The sequence below is a fragment of the Aptenodytes forsteri genome, unplaced genomic scaffold, assembly GCF_000699145.1.
Source record: "Aptenodytes forsteri isolate BGI_AS27 unplaced genomic scaffold, ASM69914v1 Scaffold321, whole genome shotgun sequence".
NCBI lineage: Eukaryota > Metazoa > Chordata > Aves > Sphenisciformes > Spheniscidae > Aptenodytes > Aptenodytes forsteri.
In genome coordinates, this window is record NW_008795030.1 from 1619208 (window position 1) to 1630771 (window position 11564).

Below are 11564 nucleotides of genomic sequence, written 5' to 3' on the forward strand. Positions count from 1 at the left end.
CGGCGCCTGCGGGGCTTTCCCCCCCGCCCTTAGAGCTGGAGAGGGTCCGAGCTCTGCTCCCCGCCAGCATCTGGTAGCCGGGTTTGCCGCGATGGCCTCCAGTCGTCGTCTCCCCTTTCCGCCGCCCGATTTAAAACGAGCCCGGGGTCCCGAGGGGCTGTTCTGAGGCGGCCCCGGCCTCGCCGGCAGCCCCGGTCGCTGTTGCTCTCCGGCACCCTGGAGTCAGCGTTCTGGACGTGTGGTTTGGGCTTTACGGGCTTAATTTCTGTTACGAAAGGAGGAGAAGCAGATGAAAAGCGATGACTCTCCTTTTTTATCTTTGGAGGCAGATTTAAAGCCTTGCAACCGCATCTCGGAGCTGTCTGGAAAGCAATCTTTAAACTACCCCTGTATTCCAGACACTAATGTCTGGGCAGGCAACCTGCTGCGGGCTTGAAGTGACTCCATGGTTTAGTAAACGCTGTTAATCAACCTTTTTTTCTTCTACCAAGGAATCAGTGGGGTGGTGCAAACTTTATCGTGAGAGTAAGGAAGCAGCACGTGAACGAGACGAACTCTGCTGTGCCTCAGCTCACCTGGAAGCACCGGCGAGGTCCAGGGTAGAGCCTGGCGTAGGATGAGAAACCAAGAGACAGCATCCCTCTGTCTGTGCCATCTGTCCAGTCGGCCCCTCCAGGAACCACTCGGGTTACCCACAACAGGTTTGCTCAGGGAGAAAGTTGCAGCTCCCACAGAAAACAAAGTGATAAAGGTTTTGCTGCAACTTCTGAGAAAAGAAAGTCAAAATCTCCGTAATATTGCTGCAGTGGCCAGGATATTGCAGCCTTACAAAGCCAGATGTAGATGATTTATAAGGATTTGTCAGTAATATTGATATGCACATACAAATGCATCTATATGTGTGCATGTGTAATGTCCTTATATTTGTACAGTAAAGGTAGAAGGGTTCAGGACTTTTGTTTTTCTTTGAAGAAACGATCCAAATCCCAGAAGGTCAATAACTGCCGGCCGACGATATGTTTTTTAAATTGACCTTGTCAGCTGCGGCTCGTGACTTTCCAGCAGAGGGAAATGCAGCACAAGCGATGAGGGGTTGTGGCAATGGCAGGCAGCCCTGGCAAACGCAAACTATCTCTGTTCTCTTTTAACTTCACTTTCTTCCGCTGCCAAATTCTGATGCATGCTGAGTGATTAAAAATATCAAATACAGTGTCACCCAGCAAGGAGTCGAGTCAGAGGAAAAAAAAAAGAAACCCCAACCTAGTGAAGCCAGTGCTGTAAAACTGAGCAGACGGGCAAAGAATGGGAGGCAGAAGGCTTTTATATAGCCCTGTTAATAATGTCTTAAGAAAAAGGAGAGGATTGTCCCGACATGGTTTGGTTTTTGGGTGTCCCCCCTCACCTGCCTTGTCCGTACCCTCATGGCTTGGCTGGGAGGCGTCAGATCGCCATGTGCGTGGAGCGAGCTGCCACCACACTGGGGACAGAGACCACTGGTGCTGGAAGAGGGGAGGTTTCTGAAAGAAGCAGCCAGCGAAGCGGTTGATGTCGTTGCACGGTAAATTGGGCAGTGCGCTGTCAAAAACGGAGTTACGCGCTCGGGCCACGGCTTTACCCGTATCTCTCTGCTCCGTCTGGAGCTCCCGGCCCCTCCGCCCTGCGGTTGTCCCTTAGGTCCTGCCCTCGCCGGCTGTGAGCCCTTTCGATCCGCCCCGCCCGCGCGGCGGACCGGGGGGGCCGGCCACCCCCGCCCTGCGTAGGTGGCCCCATGGAAAGGGTTTTTGGCGAAGGTGATCAGTGCACGACGGGAGCAAAGGGAAGCTGAGAGAAACATCTTACCGCCACTGCAGCAGCAACCCTGGCCGTGTCCCGCCTTTTATTTTCTGGAGCATCCAGACAATCTCCTGTGACACCCGAGCACTCGGTCACTCCTTGCCTCCTCCGAACGCAAGTTAGGAGCAAGCAGAGGGGCGAGTGGCAGGGGGGGGGGGTGGGCTCTGGGCAGAGGCTGCCCCAGATATCTGCTCTGCTCCGTGACATGGGGGTGGCCGCAGCGCAGCTGCAGAATGAGGCCATCGGCCGCTTGCGTACTCGCTACCCTTTTATTTAATCACGGGAAGCTGGATGGTTTTTATAGGTTTGTGCAGTTTCTTGGCCCAGCCAAGCCCTGAGCTTGGTGGAGCCTCTTTTCCCTTCTCACTGCCGTAATGCAGTTATAAAATAAACCCAAGAGGTTTCCCTGGCTTCTGTGGATTTGCTTCTGGGTCCGATGCCAACTCAGGGAGCCCAGTTCCTGGTGCAGGTGCCGAGTGCCTCCCTGGCTCAGTGGTACTGCTGCAAATCCCAACCTGGCCCAAAAGAGCAGGGAATTCACCCAAACCCGCCTTGCGCCAAGGAGCAGGGACTGGTCCTGTGCGGGCTGACAGTGAGTACATGCAGATCCGCTCTTGCTGTCACTTAGAGTTAATTTATTTTTAGATTAAAAAATGTTTTTATTTCTCATGCGCACAGAATTGGCACTGCTTTTTTGGGTCGTAGCTGACTCCATTGTCTTCTCCAGTTATGCCTCCCCTGCAGTGCCGAAATGAAAAATTCCAGTTACATATTGTACAGGGGATGGGAGCTCGGAGGAACTGACTCATCTCGGTTATATTTGTCCTTTTCAAAGGGGAAGATCCTGGTCGAGGGGTGGTGGGGGAGCAGCGTCGGTTATCTCCCATCCACCGCAGCAAACGTGACATTTTTATCAGGGGTCCGCAGGGCACGCAGCCAAGTGTCCCTGCGAAGGCACCCGGGCGTCCTCACAGCGTGAAGCTCCTCGGGCCGCTCAGACAGTCGGGGCAGCGGGGAAGGGAGGGGCTTGTGTCATTTCTCAGAAAAATAATTGTGGCTCTGGCGTGACAGAGGCCACAGCGCGCTCCCCAGGACGTGAGCCAAGCCCCCGCACGCCAGCGCCGCAGGTAGCGAGCCCCAGCCCTGGGGACATTTCCCACCCACGAGGGAGGGTGGATAGGGAGGATAACCCCAAGCTGGAGCTGAAGCGAGGTCTGCAGTGCGCCCGGCTCGCTCTGCGCGGGTAGCGCTTAAACACAACAGCCGGGACACCGGGACGGCCGGTCCCTCGCCCTGAGCCGGGGCATCCATCAGCGTCTCTTCCCTAAAGGTCCGCCCTCGCTGCCTCTGCCCCACGGCGCAGCCTCCATCTCCCACCCGCCGGGGCTGATCCGCTGCAGCACCCGGCTTGGCGGCAGCAGCGGCTTGAGGCGGGTGTGCGGCGCCGTGGCTGGACCTGCGACACCAAAGCGTGGTTGTGCAATGCCGTGGTTTGAGTGTGCAGTGCTGTGGTTTGAACACGCAGTGCCATGGCTCGGGTGTGCAATGCCGTGGTTTGGACGTGCAATGCCGTGGTTTGAGTGTGCAGTGCTGTGGTTTGAACACGCAGTGCCATGGCTCGGGTGTGCAGTGCTGTGGTTTGGACGTGCAATGCCGTGGTTTGAACACGCAGTGCCATGGCTCGGGTGTGCAGTGCTGTGGTTTGGACGTGCAATGCCGTGGTTTGAACACGCAGTGCCATGGCTCAGACGTGCAATGCCGTGGTTTGGGTGTGCAATGCCGTAGCTCAGATATGCAATGCCGTGGTTCAGGTGTGCAGTGCCGTAGCTCAGATGTGCAATGCCGTGGTTCGGGTGTGCAATGCCGTGGCTTGAGCGTGCAGTGCCACAATCCAGACCCGCGATGCCACAACTTGGACCTGCACTGCCGCCGGCCAGACCTGCAGCGCTGCGGGTCCTTGCGCTGGGTGTAGGTGCTGCTGGAGAGGGCAGGAAGGCGCGATGCTCTGCTGCGGCCAAGGACAGCTCTTCTCCCCCTGGTCCCGCAGGGGAGCTCGCCCCTCCCCAGCCGCCGCGTGTCACATCGGTGCCGTCACATGCAACCTGCCACATGGGCTTCTCGCGTGTCAGAAGGGAGCCGTGAGCGTGCTGGGGGATGTGATAAGGCCCCGGCATGCGGTGGCGTGAGTACAGCTCTCCTGCGCGGTCCCAGCAGCTGCAGGAGCCGCTTCCACTTCCTGCCCGTCCCTGCCTGTGCAGCGCAGCTCCATGCTGTTCAACAGCTGCCGCGCTCCATCCTGTTTCGTGATGAAAGGTGCTTTAGAAGCGGAAGAAAGTTATGATGATCAGGAGAAATAATGTACAGGCAGGGCTGGAGACAAGGCAAGCCTGCGCTCATCCCGGTCCCAGCCCTTGGGATGGGTGGTGGCGGCGGGGGGATGGACATCCTCAGCCGGGCAGCGGTGTGGGGACCCTTCCCCACCTCTGATTTTGGGGGAAACCACAGGGGCGAGCATGGGTGGCACATACGGGGTTGGTTCGCCGTGCTCCCGCTGGGCCGGCTCACTGCAGTGCCATCCCGGTGGTGTGCCGACATCTGGGAACCTCAGACCCGTGGCCAAATCTCCTTTGTCACTGAGATGAAAACTGGGGGCAGGAGAAGAGGCAGCGCCCGGGATGCCCACATGGCCGGGAGCCCCGGGGCTGGGATCGGCGGGGTGCTGGGATTGACCACGCTGGGAAGCCCTTTGCAAGCAGAAGCGCTGGTTTGGGTAAAGAAGAAGAAAACCAGACCTAAAACTTGCCTAGGACTGAATGAAACTTGCAGTAACTGCATTAATCCAGCGAGATGGGCGACACACTAGTGTATTGGAAGATAAGATTAATCAGAGCATATTTAGTTATTGGACAGATCTAATGTACCGCTTTATTGCGTGCAGTCATTAACCATGAAGAAATTTGGAGAGAGGGGAAACATGAAGATTGTTTTTTAGGTAGAAGAGAAGCTGGTTTTCTTTCAGTCCGGTTCCTTTCAATCACAGGCTACTGTTTGTGTCCTGTTGGGTTGCAATTATAATCTTTCAGATCAGACACATAATCATTGGGCTGGAGAGCAAAAAGTACCTGGGTAATGCGCTTAACAGAAATTAACCTGGTTACGTTCGTACTCTATTGAAAATGAGAAAGTGCTGATGGTCAAAATCAATTCCTCCCCAACCAAATTACTGCAGGGCTGGCTTAGGGTTTCAGCTAAATGCTCAACCCTCAAAGAATGAGCCTGATTGTATTGAATTAGGCTCCTGATCATATAGTTCAAATGATGGCAATGGTTTGCCTTTAATGCTAGCAGCGAGCGGGTGGGCAAAATGGAAAATCCACCCCGTTTTCCCTCCGGGACCGCGCGGAAGGTCCCGCTGGGTGTCCCCGGTGCTGGCCAAATGAGGGGCTGCGGGTGAGCTTTGCCCAAGCCTTCCCTGTCCATGTTACACCCCATCGGTCCGGGATCGTAGCTCAGATTGGGACGATGGGCTGGGGGACGTGGGGTGGAATGGTTTGGGATTCGCAGCCCTAAGGGCCGATAAATCACAGCCTTCCCGGGGGAGTTGATGTTTCTTTTGGAGACTTCTTAAGTGCCTGGAGAGCGGGGCAGCTCTCCGCAGCGCTTGTCAACTCCTGCCCTGTTACATCTTTTCCCTTAAAAGCCGGAACCTCGTGGAGTTTCCTGGATGAGAGCACCTCAGTCATTAACCGTGAATTTCAAATGAAGCAGACTTACAGTATATATCACAGAAATATGCCGGTGTGAGACAGCAGGAGAGCGGCCCGGGGCGCTCGCCTCTGCGTTTCTCCCCTCGCCGGGCTCTGGCCGGGAAACGGCTTGGCCGATGTGCTGCCCTCGAGCATCGCCCGCCGGCATGGCCGCCCCGGTGCCGCGCTGCAGGGCTGCGCTCCGTGCACAGCCGTTTCAGGAGGTGCCAGGCTGGTTCTCCACCAGTCCCTGTGGGATAGGGATGCCTTCGAGGCTCCCAAAACCCAGCAGCAGCAGGGATCGATCGCTGGGGGCGGACGCTTCCCCGGGGGAATGTGACAAGTGGCAATTAATTAGCTGTCAGTAACGGGGAAGGATGGGACCTGTAGTCCCGCTGTTGCAATTAGGGGGAGAAGGAGACCGGAGGGAGGGATGCTGTGAGCTGGGCAGCGTGGCAGGGAACACTCCTGCTGTTGGTCCTGGCACGAGTAATACTGAGTCCACAGCACCACGGGGTTCCCGAGGGGCTGCCCTGGACACTGGGGGTTTGCTTCCCTCCCTGCCGTGGGACATGGGGCTGTGCCCCAGGCATGTGCCAGGATGGATCCGTCTCCAGCAGGCAGCGGGGCAGAGGGTGGCTGCGAGGGACCAGTCTCTCCGGGCATGGAGGGAAGATAACGTAACGTTTCCCCCGATCAATGAAGATTTTGGTTTGTGAGTTATTAGGCCGGTGTCATAAACTATCTCAAAACCACAAAAGTAAAATAATAAATCTCCCTGTTTACCTCCTGTGCGTTGTTTTTAAGTACCAAAGTCCCTCCGGGCATCTGTTCAATATTGCATCGGCCAAACGTGAACACAAATCACGAAGACGGATTTTGGGGAATATTAGTCAGTCTTCACTGTTTTCCAGCACTTGGCGGTGTGCAGGGAAGCTCCCGTGGGCTCGCTGGGCACCGTGAGCAAGCGCCGACCTCGTGGTGAGTGCAGGAGGGCCGGGGCTGAGCAGGGCCGGGGAAGCGCTGGGCGAGGGTGACGCTGCTATGGCTCCAGGGGACGTGTCCCTGTCCCACGTGGGCCCCATCGAACATTTGGGACGCCTCTCACCCCCGCCTTGCCGTCTCCCGGCCTGTGCATTTTTGCCGCTGCAGAGATCGAGCTCTCCCAGTCTGACCATCGCTTTCTTGTAACCCCGTGGCGAGCCCCCCTGCGTGGGAAGCCCACTTTAGCCATCATTAAACATTAAAGGGCAGCCGGTGCTGGTAAGCAGTGGGCACCTCACCCCCACGCTGCGGTGCATCGGCGATGCCGGGGGGACAGGGGCCAGCTCCGCCCAGGGCTCCCAGTTCTCCCAGTACACCGCCCCTGGGTGCAAACCCCGTGGTGCTGGGGGTCCATGGGGCATCCATGCCAGCGGAGGGGCTGTGCCCCCCTCACCCCCATCCTCTGCCCAGTGCCCTGGGGAGCCCGGAGGTGTCGGGGTGTCTCCTGAGCGCCCCCCGAGCCTCCCTGCCCCTCCCGCCAGCCGCAGGCTTTCTTTTTAAAGATGGTCGCTCTTCCCAGTATTTTTGTCTCCTGGCCGCAGCCGCTGTATCCTCCCTCGTCATTAACTGCCTGGGTTGGGTTGCTCCGTGGTTTTCCCCTATCCCAGCGGTCTCCCCCCTCATTACCCACCAGAATAAACCTTTCAAAGAAGAAAAAAAGAACAGTAAAGGCTATTTCAGGCAGGGCAAGGGCCGGCAGGTTTCCCTCCACGGTGCTGGGAGCCGGATCTGGGGAAAACTTCCAGCTGCAAAGAGAAACTCTGCACCTGGCCGCAGCCGAGACCTGGGAGGAAAAAGCGGATTGCAAAGGCAGGGGAGGATGGCCGGGGATGCAGGAGCTCGCCCCGGAGTGCTGCACAGCTCCAGGGCGGGATGCTGGAAACCCAGCCTGCATTTCAGGTGTGAAGCAATTAGGGTTGGGGTTTGATGGCTTTAATGAGGGGAGTTCAAAGACGAGAAACGGGGCCACAATGTCTCTTTTCCAGGGAGATGTGAGATGCGCTTTGCTGCTCACCGCGGAGCAGGGAGCAGTCGGTGACGTGGTGCGTTGGGGCATATCACTGCACGGACGTCGCTGCACATCGTGTCTGCTAACGAGCACCGGGAAGGAGCCGGGGTGCAGGCTGCTCCCCGTGGGACACCCCGAGCCCCGCACGCAGCCTCTCCCTTTGCAGAGCAGCGCTGGGAAATGCATTGTTTCCTGTCTCGACACCTGGATTTCAGGAACTCCCACGCTGTTCAAAGCCGGAGAGGGGAGGAAGCCGGCCCCTTCCCTGACCACGGGGAGCCGGAGCGGGGTCCCGCTCCCTCCCGTGCACAGCAAAGCCACCCCACGGCCAGTGCAGGACTCGGGTTCACGGGGCTGGAAAACCAAAAGGAGCCGAGGGGGAGCATTTTGGGGGTGCGAAGCTGAGCTCCCCACGCTCCCCGGCCCCACGCTGCGCCCCGTGCTCTCTCTAGCGACTGGCAGCAGGATGCTCCCGTGTCTGACACACCATAGCAAAGCCCTGCTACTCCACGAGGGTTGTTTTTTTTTTGTGGTTGCGGAGTCAGATTCTGCAGGGATGTAAACAGGTGCAGCTTATTGGGTTTCTTCCGAAGCCTGATTTTGGCCCCTAAAGTGTTAAGTGAGTGCTAAGACCTATAAAATTACCCTTTCAGCTACTATTTCTGCACAAAAGGCTTTCGGCGACAAGATATGCCAAGGCATCTGATGAAGTAATATGTCTATTCTCATTTGTGACATTTATTATTAACAGGGAAAAGAAAAAAAAAAAACCCAGCCAGAAAGAACTCTTAATTGAAGGACTATTGTGCCGTGGTAACTGCTATTAAATTAATCTGCTGCATTCCTTTCCACCCACACAGTTTAAAACTTCCTGGTTATAATTAGAACCATTTAAAACCAATTTGACACTCCTTGGATGATGCAGTTCAGCTGCTTAATATGGTGAAACTTTGGTGAAAGGAGCAGAGAGGGGCTGTGAGCAAGCTGGGTTTGCTCAGCTCTTGTGGAGGATCAAACCCGGGAGCCGATGCTCGTGCACGGGGATGTTCGGTCCCGTGGGGAAATGCAAGCTCGGGTCCGCTCCCTTTCGGTGCCATGGTCTGTCTCAGTCCTCTGCAGTCATCCCATGGGAGATGCTCCTGTGAGAGCTGCCCAGAGCATCCTTCGCCTGGGGGCACCCACGGGTGCTGGGAGGGCTCGGTGATATTGGTCTTTGCTGGGGGGTGCAAACGCCTTCCCCTTGTTTTGGGAGGTACCTTGAGCGGTCGCTTCCTCCTTTGTGCAAGAGGATAAATGTACGAAAGCAAAAAATGCACTGATGCAAAAATGTTTGGGCATTTGAATGTGGTAAAAAGGCATCTAACTGCAGGACCCAAAGGTGGTTTTTTGGCAACAGGGGACTTTAGGGGCATGCTGATGCCATGCACCTCTGCACCAACACTCCGCCTGCCTCGAAATCTCGGTCGGGGTTAGGAAACCCTCAAAGGGTGCTAGTTCAGGGCTGGATTTGGGAAGGCTTCTCCGGCTGCGTGGGAGCTGGGGCGTAGCTGTTTGCTGGGAGAATAAACAGAGAAACCACCAAGCCCGGCTGAAGGCTGGTGCTGAGCCCCGGAGGGTGTCACTTCTGCAAATCTGTTCCTGCTCGGCCGCCTTTATCTGTCATTCTCATAACCACCTGGGTGGCATTTTGATGGTATCTGCAGGGCCGCCCGTAGCTCTCGAGCACATCCCCGACCACCTCAAGGCAAAGCCAGTTCCTCTAACTGGCCCTGGAAGATCCCGTTAGTCACGGTATCTTTACTGTCACCTTCTGTTTCCTTCTCCATTTGGCTTTCAGTTTTGCGACATGTGTTAACCAGGACCGTGTGCCGGATCCAGACCCGGCCCCGCAGCTTCCTCACCCGCCGCTGGGACGATTTCCTCCCGGCGCCCACCTTGCACCCGTCCACCCAGCAGCCAGGGGTGTGATGGCTTCAACTCTTACATTCTGGGGGAAAACATGGTGTTTTGTGCTTTATACCCTCCGTCCCACGTGTTTTTTCCCTTTGGGGAAGGGCTGCGATGAAAACCTCGAGGGCTTGAGCGTCGCCCCCAGTTCCCTCCGCTGCAGCTCAGATTCAGGTTCCCGCTCGGCACCTGGGGCTGTGGCTTTTCGGATGTGCCATGCGCAGAAATTTGGGCTGCCGTGGCCCCAGCGGCTCTGCAGAGCCCACCCTCTTAGCGGGGGCCGGTGACGGCTCCTGGTCCTGCTTGCTGCTGCTGCCAGCTCACCCCCTGTCCCGTGTACAGCTCCAAGCACGTAGTTAGCCATTCTGACCAGCGCTATTTGCCCTCCTTTTGGGGCCAGACCCCCTCCTGCCCATGCCAGCGCCTTCCCTTTTTCTTTGACCTCACTGCTCTCCTTCTTGCTGACGTTTTAAGTCTCTCCCAGATGCCCTTAATCACCCTCAGCTCGTTCCCGTCTCCCTCCCTTGTGCTGCCCCATCCAGGGCTCAGCGTGGTGGCACGAGGTGGGGACGTGCTCTCGTGCCCCATCCAAGTGAGTGCCGGGGCGGATCTGCCAGGAACGGCAAGGAGAAGGAAATGTGGATTTTTTTCCCCCAAGCAGGCCCCCGCTGCGGGGCAGGGACCCCGGGTTGGGGCTGGTGATGGGGAGCCACAGCCAACGGGTCGTCTCCGCCGGGATGGAGCATGACGGGCTGGCCGGGGCTGGCGTCACCGCGTGTGCGGGTTTGGGCTTTTTTTTTTTAATAGACAAACTCCAATTTTTTAGATTTTGAATTTCTTCCCTCCTTCTGTCCTCCCCCTTCTTCCGCTCTGGAGCGTGATCAACCCCCAAAGAACAGAGGTTATTTATGCATTTGTCTAATCTGTGTTGGTTGGGTTTGTAGGGTTGTTTTTTTTTCCCCCTCTTGCTACTTCGTAATTTTTTCCCAACTTTGGAAGCACGACAGAGTGGCCAAAGGAAAAACAAAACAAGGATATTTCTGCTACCCTGTAACTTTGCAAAAATGCTGCGTGCCTGTGCTGGTGCGCGGCGGGGGGCGTAACGAGAACCAGGGGCTGCGAGCTCTGGCCAGACGGAGTAAAATTAGCCGAGGAGGCGGGAGAGGGGGAAACGTCTTCATCCCGGGAAGCCTCCGGAGCCCAGATGGGTTTGTACGGAGCGAGCGGGATGCAGACTGCGCTCACCCCTTGCAGCGGGGCCGAGCTGAGCCCAAGCGTGATCTACGAGTCCCCCCTGAGCGTTTAGCTCTGCTCGTTAAAGCCTCCCCATCCGTCTCCCTTTGCCAACTCTCCTCCCTTCGAAACCCAAGCCGGGGCCGGTTGTCTTTTGCTTCCCTCCGAGCTGCAGCGTTTCCCTGGCTGCTCCCCCAAACCGGGCGGCTCGATCCCATCCTTGCCGGGTTCCCAAAGCGGAGCTCCTGGAAGGAGCCGTGCACCCTCCACCACCTCTCTCGGACTCCCGGCCACCTGGGGCCGAGGTGAGCCCGTGTAGGGGAGCAGGAACGCCGAGTCCTCCCCGACAGTTGTTTCACTTGTTGTTTACAAGCGGCGTCTTGGCAGGAGGCGTCAGCTTGGCGCGGCGGCTCTGCCAGCGTTTGTCGCCGCGCTCGCGCCCGCTGCTCTGCGGTGCCGTTGGCAGTGGCCGTCCCTCTGCGTCCCCGCAGGCGGCTCGCCGTCCTCGGGCAACAGGCGAGCGGGGGTTTGTCTGTGTGTGCCTGTAAAATGTACTGATGCAGCTTGGATTTGGGTCTTCAGGGGAAAAAAAAAAAAAAACAAATTAAAAAATAATAATTACAACCCCCCCCACGGCACCACCCTTGGCCATAGCCAAAACCTCCAAACGCAGGAGATAGGTTCCGGCCTGACGTCTACTATTGTAGAAATGAAAATTGCAGCCCCCCCTCTCCCCAGGAGTTTATACCGGG

The 11564-nt window shown here is 57.0% G+C and overlaps 1 protein-coding gene across 1 annotated transcript in view; it reads right to left on the reverse strand.

Moving 5' to 3' along the window:
* SYF2 (SYF2 pre-mRNA splicing factor) overlaps positions 1 to 11564 on the reverse strand; it is a 30233-nt gene that overhangs the window by 2846 nt on the left and 15823 nt on the right. The gene's annotated exons all lie outside the window — the stretch shown is intronic.